Source organism: Neltuma alba, unplaced genomic scaffold, assembly GCF_004799145.2.
Source record: "Neltuma alba isolate B1F8T4 unplaced genomic scaffold, ASM479914v2 tig00011544_pilon, whole genome shotgun sequence".
NCBI classification, from domain to species: domain Eukaryota; kingdom Viridiplantae; phylum Streptophyta; class Magnoliopsida; order Fabales; family Fabaceae; genus Neltuma; species Neltuma alba.
The window spans coordinates 53,609-60,138 of record NW_021636206.1 but is presented as its reverse complement, the minus strand read 5'-3'; the positions used below and the strand labels follow the sequence as shown (position 1 = coordinate 60,138).

Sequence of the window (6,530 nt, the reverse complement as noted above, 5' to 3'; positions counted from 1 at the left end):
AAAGGTTAAGAATGATACAAACAAATTTAACGAGCAAGAGCCATATAAATTGCACCAAAAAGAGGCAGAGTCAGCCTTTATAGCGAGGTATTGATAATTGGATCCTTTATATTTAAGTTTCAATGTAAAGTCTCTGGCACTCTGCATACTGAGAGAATTAAAAGAGATCAAAATAACAAAATAATTATTTGTAAAATTTAATAAATTATTTTGAAAGAGCTTTCTCTTTCAATTAGAGTATAACTTGCAAAATAAAAAATAAATTGGCCGACTCAATGGTATTAAATACTGAAAAATTTTATTATTTTTTTAAAGATATGAATAAACTTGAAAGTTAAACAAAATTGGTTCAGCTGGTCAATATTGAGTATGAGAATCCTTTCAAGTTAAGCTGGATTCAGCAATGATGACCTTAGCCACCAAAACTAGGGGCAACATTTGTCCAATTTGACTATTAGCTTCAATCAAGGAGCCAAGTGGAGGCAAGGTTGATGCTTGAGATTTTTTTTTTTTTCTTCATATACTCAATATATTTTTTACTAACTGATTGAGCTCACAATTTCACATTTTTGTTAGGCCACAAAATCCCAACAAGAGTTGAGATTAGTATCAGAGAGAGTTGAGTAGAATGTAAATGAATGAAAGCCAGAAAAATATCCTAAATTTTAGTAAAAGAGATGTTTAGAAGAAACTAGTAAATTTTTGTATAAATAAAGTATTGATTTTTTGTTGTAAATTTTGCAGTACTAGTACTCTGATTTACTTCCTTCTTACTAATAAAATTTTAAAGGGAGGCTTTTCTCCAACTTTTCTTAGAATTTTCCGGCTTCTCATTATTTATTCTTAGATTTATTGCCTTTTGATGCATGGAAATATAATTTATCTTTTAGTTATAAGTATCTAAACAGATTTTAGTAAAGGATTAAACTCCTTCTTATCTTTTAAAAAAATTTAACGCTTGTTGGGGCCAAACTCTAGCACAAAATAATCAATCACTTCTTTTTCAAAATGTAAGGTTATGACTTATGAGTTAGACTCTTTATAAAATACAAACATGATAATTGTGTCAATTTTTCTCACACTTATCATGTTTTTATTAAGTGAAGGAAAGCAAAAAAAATCTAAAATATAGTTAGTACCTGAATTATCATTTGATTAAACTTTTAACATGTTCAACTAATATAAACATTATTTTAAAAAATAGATAAATATAAGAAACAAAGTGAATCGAGAATTTATATTGAAAACTAAATTAAATGTCAAACTAACTTTTATATTAAGTACAGTAATATATTAATATGATCAATTTGTAATAAGATCCATATCAAATTCTACTATTTGCAAGTCATAAATATTGGCACTTATTTATTATTTTAAAAAAAAGGTGTTCAGTGGTTTTTTTCCGGCTTTAGTGTTTAGCGTTTTATAAAATAGATCATTCATATATCAATTACATATATCAATATAAATTATGAAATTTATAGCAAATTACCATACTTCTACATCATATATGACACAGTTTTTATGTCGCATGTATTTTTCTACAGTATAATCAGGATTTTTATAAAATATTATATGTTATTTATGTTTATTTCGTATTTGCAGAGGAAGTAAAATGGATAAGATGCAAGTGGAAAGATTAATACTCCTGTATCCCGTTTAGCATGAAATATTTGAAAATAAGAAGTAAAAATTAGAATTGAAATTAGAAAAAATTTATTAAAAGAGTGCTCATGCAAAATTGCATGTTAATGGGATTAAACAACCCAGTTATGTGAGATTAGAGAATACCATATATATTTAGCAGAAAATAATTACTGTTATATGGAATTAAGTAAACCCATGGATGTTAGATTGGAAAATACCATAGGACCATAGATATTTAGCAGAAATAATTACTATCTCTGATCTAATTATAAGAGCTAGTTGACTATTTAAAAAGATTAAAGAAATAAGTTAAGTTAATTATTTATAATAAATGTATTGTCTTTTCTAAAATATCCTTGCTAATCAAGTGTATTGGCTAGAATTACCATTGTTAGAAGGATTATCTTAGAAAAATACATAAATATGAGAAATAAAATGAATTAAGATCTTATATTTAGGATCAAAATAAAAGTTAAATAAATTTATATATTAAAAATCAGATGTGGTATTAATTACTATTGTATGCGTACGTTCTATTTGCCTTTGGGAGGACGAAACGACGACGTTTAACCTTTTCAGGCATCAGAATTCTGAAGTTCAGAACTCAACTCAGAAGAATCGGTTTCCGATCTTTCTCTTCTCCTTCTGCAGAGCGAACGCTGTCGGGTCATCGCTGACTTGACTATAAATTATTCGTTGGCTGTAGAAACAGGCTCTACGGAATCTCCAACGAATGTGTTCACTGTAAATTTATTGGCTTGGTCGCTTTGATGGCAAAAGAAAAAAGCTCGAAGATGAACATCGCTGTAATCCACCCAGATCTTGGCATAGGTAATAATTATATGCAAATTTCTATGCCTCTGAAAGGTATCGGATTGGAGGTTGAGATTTATTTTGGTAATTAGTAACAAGGGACAGTTGAGCACCATCTCTGGTGACTGCAAAGTCGATTATGTGATCACCGAATGATAATATGATGATGAGGGTGCTCACTGGAATGCCAATACATTGGATTAGCCTGACATGTTTTGTATTCAACTCTTTTAGGACATCTATTTCTTCTTCCCCCTGAAATGTATGAGCTCTTTGAAAGCAGAATCTTTTAACAAGAGGGTCAATCGGTTCTTGGTCTTCTGCGCCCACAAACACATCGCAAACACATTTTCTAGTTTTAAAATCTTTAGGCGTTTTAAACACATTACGCACAAGATTGGTAGCATTATACTATTTCCATCCTTTTAGATTTCACTACTTTCTGCTTTAAACTAGATGTTGTGATGACTACCTATTTTTAGTGCTGTTACGGATATCTTGCATGCCTTGTAGGTGGAGCTGAAAGATTAATAGTGGATGCTGCTGTTGAGCTCGCATCCCATGGCCATAATGTTCATATTTTTACTGCTCATCATGATAAAATAGATGCTTTGAGGAGACTACCGCTGGTATATCTCTCTCACTCTTTGTGCCTGTGTAGCACTTCTATTCTTTATATTTTAATTATTATTTGATCAGAATCGTTTAGTTGAAACCCCTAATGGTGTTTTAACAATTAGTTTGACACATAAATGCTCAGGTACCTTTCCAGTTACTGTGTACGGTTCTTTTATTCCTCGGCATATTTTCTACCGTCTTCATGCCTTATGCGCGTACCTGAGGTGTCTCTTTGTTGCTCTTTGTGTTCTTTTCTTGTGGCCATCATTTGATGTTATACTGGCTGATCAGGTCTCTGTAGTTATTCCAGTCCTGAAACTTAAGAAGTCCGCAAAGGTAGTTACAATATGATATATTAAATTTACACTTGGACATAATGAGGATTGTTTAATTTGTTGAATTTTCTCGATAGTTGTATTCTATTGTCATTTTCCAGACTTATTGCTGGCTCAACACACCGACTTTCCTCAGGAGGATGTATAGGAGCCAATAGACTATATAGAAATAACAACTGGTTGGACTTCATTAAGGCTCTGTTTTTTCTCTCGTGAAATTCCTGCCTGCATATAAAGCGAATCACTCATATGATCAAGTTTGACCAAATTGTAGGAATGGCTGATCTGATACTTGTTAACAGCAATTCACACTGCATCTACTTTTGCAAATACTTTCAAGCATCTGGATGCTCGAGGGATTCGACCAGCTGTTTTGTACCCTGCAGTCAATGTGGATCAGTTCAATGAACCCAATTCCTTTAAGTAAATAACGCGTTTGTAGCTGTTTTTTGGCTGCTTTCCTCTATGTAGCAAGCTTCTTAAAATTCTGCATGTATTGTATGACTCCATTACAAGTTCTGTGGGCTGATGCGTGTATTCTTTCTCTTCTCTCGCTGTGTAGGTTCAATTTTCTTTCCATAACCGCTTTGAAAGGAAGAAGAACATAGAATTAGCAATATCAGCTTTTGCTCAGCTCCACGCCCTCAAAGGAGATGCTCTTCATCAGGATGCATTTAATGCTTCCTTGACGGTTGTTGGTGAGCATCTTCTACTTTTGTTTTCTCATTCACAGGGATAGGTTGATAAACATTTTAGTGATGTTAGATGCATTATTTTATTTCCCAACTTCCTAGTGGTTTGGCATATCAGCACCATATTATGCGATATGGAGTTCCAAATAACAAGTTTAAATTGGGAAGGGGAAGATTGGTTGAGCATGGAAATAGTGGAGACCAAGAAAGTTATGTACTACTAGCATTTTTGTGCATAGAGTTAGAAAGAAATTTGATTAGTATATGGATAATTGTAACGTATTTCTTGACAGTATGAGTGCTGAATATAAACCATTCAAGTTTCTTAAAAAGCATCCTATTGCATGCACGTGTGTATGCATATGAATTCACTTCATTCTTTAACATCTGTCAGCTGTGATCAATGGATAAGCATGAAATATATTGTCATCACTTATTCCAGGTGGCTTTGACAAACGATTGAAAGAGAATGTAGAGTACTTGGAAGAGCTAAAAGACTTAGCAGAAAGGGAAGGGGTATCAAGTCGAACAAGGTTTATCACATCTTGCTCAACAGCTGAAAGGAATGCTCTTCTTTCAGAATGCCTTTGTGTCCTTTACACTCCAAAGGTTCGCAAAACCTTCTATTTACCAAAATTCTAGTTGGAATTAGCTGAAGAGAGTCTTACATGGAGCTCTTTAATGCAGGATGAGCACTTTGGCATTGTTCCTTTGGAGGCAATGGCAGCTTATAAACCCGTTATTGCATGCAATAGTGGTGGACCTGTCGAGTCAATCAAGCATGGTTTGACAGGGTTCCTTTGTGATCCTACTCCACCGGAGTTTTCTCAAGCAATGTTCAAACTCATTCAAGATCCTCAGGAGGCAGAGCGAATGGGCAGAGAGCTAGGAGGCATGTCACTGAGTCATTTTCAACGCAGACATTTGGCCAACGTTTGAATAGATATCTTGTCGATATTCACAGGGGAAAGAAGGACTGAATCATGGCAAATTTGCAGATAGAACTGGTATACTGACGATAAATAGATCAAATTAGTTATGAATAGGCATTTAGCGGTGGGTCGGGAGTGCTTGCTTTGAAATTTGTCTATTTATGATTGGTTTTGTCCTTGAATCACTAGATTGAATGAACTGCATTTACTGGAGAGAATTTAGAACATCAAAGATGCTAACGAAATTACTAGTTGTTACTCCAGCAGTCCAGCTGATAAGATAATAGTTTGTTTTGAGGTCTAATACAGAGAGATTATGATGAAGTCCTAAGCACAGTTCTCTCCATCAGTGAAAAATATTGAACTCTGGCAGGCCGAAACAAAGTGCCTGAAGACGAAGGCTTTAGTTTGAGTAGTCGTTGAAAAATGAGTAGTACCAAATTCGGATTGTCAAAGCTATATTTTTAATAGTTTTTATTTTAATAAACACATTTTAAAATAAAGATAATATGGTGTCACCCTTAAAAAGATGAAATGATATTATTTAAATCACAAGTAAAAGTGGGAAGATGGGAAAATGATCCCAAAAGCGGCCGGTGGTTGTTGTAGTCAAGCTCCGTAATTTAATATGGCATCCTTTTTGTTTTTGTTAAGGAAAAGCTCCTCCAACATGGCTCCTTAACATCCATGTCTGAAGGTCTAGCTAACCCTCAGTCCGCGTTCGGCTAATGCTGGGTTAAAGCAGACATCTGGTATGGATAGTAGCAACCTGACCCAGTGTTTTGTTTTTAGATTCCTTATTTTTATGACGATTATATAACCTTTATTTAATCTGTCTGAAGTGACATAAGTTCATTTTATCATTAGAAAACTTCTTTTCATGAATTCACTTTCCTTTTTTTTTTTTTTTATCAACTCGAGATAATGTGAAAACAATACATAATTATAAAAGGACCAATTAACATGTAAGACCAAATCTGATTTGAGATTCAGTAATTTCAGACTCTTCTTCTTTCTTTCTTTTCTTTTAAGATTTCCCCTGAATTATACATTGGATGAACAATTATTCATACTAGACACTGACGGTCCAAACTCTAAAACTCGGAGGTTTGCATTTCATGCCCTGTCAAAGAATGATCAGGATTTCAGTACTCTTCAGTAACCATTGTCGAATCTCTTGTTTATCTTGTTCTTTCTGTAATCAAACTGCATATTTTGCAGTATGCTGTACGCTTAATCTAAGTACATGTCAAGAGTATAGATTTTATCTCCCCATTAGAGTTTTCTATTCCCAGGAAACATTCAGAAATATCCACAACAGTCCGAGGGAAAGACAAGATCGACAGCAGAGATTAAGAACAATACAAGGAGAAAAACTATCGATCAATTACATATTGCAAAATATCAACAAAAATAATATTGCCTCCACTATAACTTACAATACAAGATATAAGAATTGCCATGCGATAACTTGACATTAATGCATGGTTCAC

General features: G+C 33.6%; 1 pseudogene; it reads left to right on the top strand.

Annotated features, from left to right (window-relative positions):
* The first annotated feature begins 2,278 nt into the window (after nt 1-2,278).
* On the top strand, nt 2,279-5,152 carry LOC114714858 (alpha-1,3/1,6-mannosyltransferase ALG2-like; annotated as a pseudogene).
* Nucleotides 5,153-6,530: the final 1,378 nt, after the last annotated feature.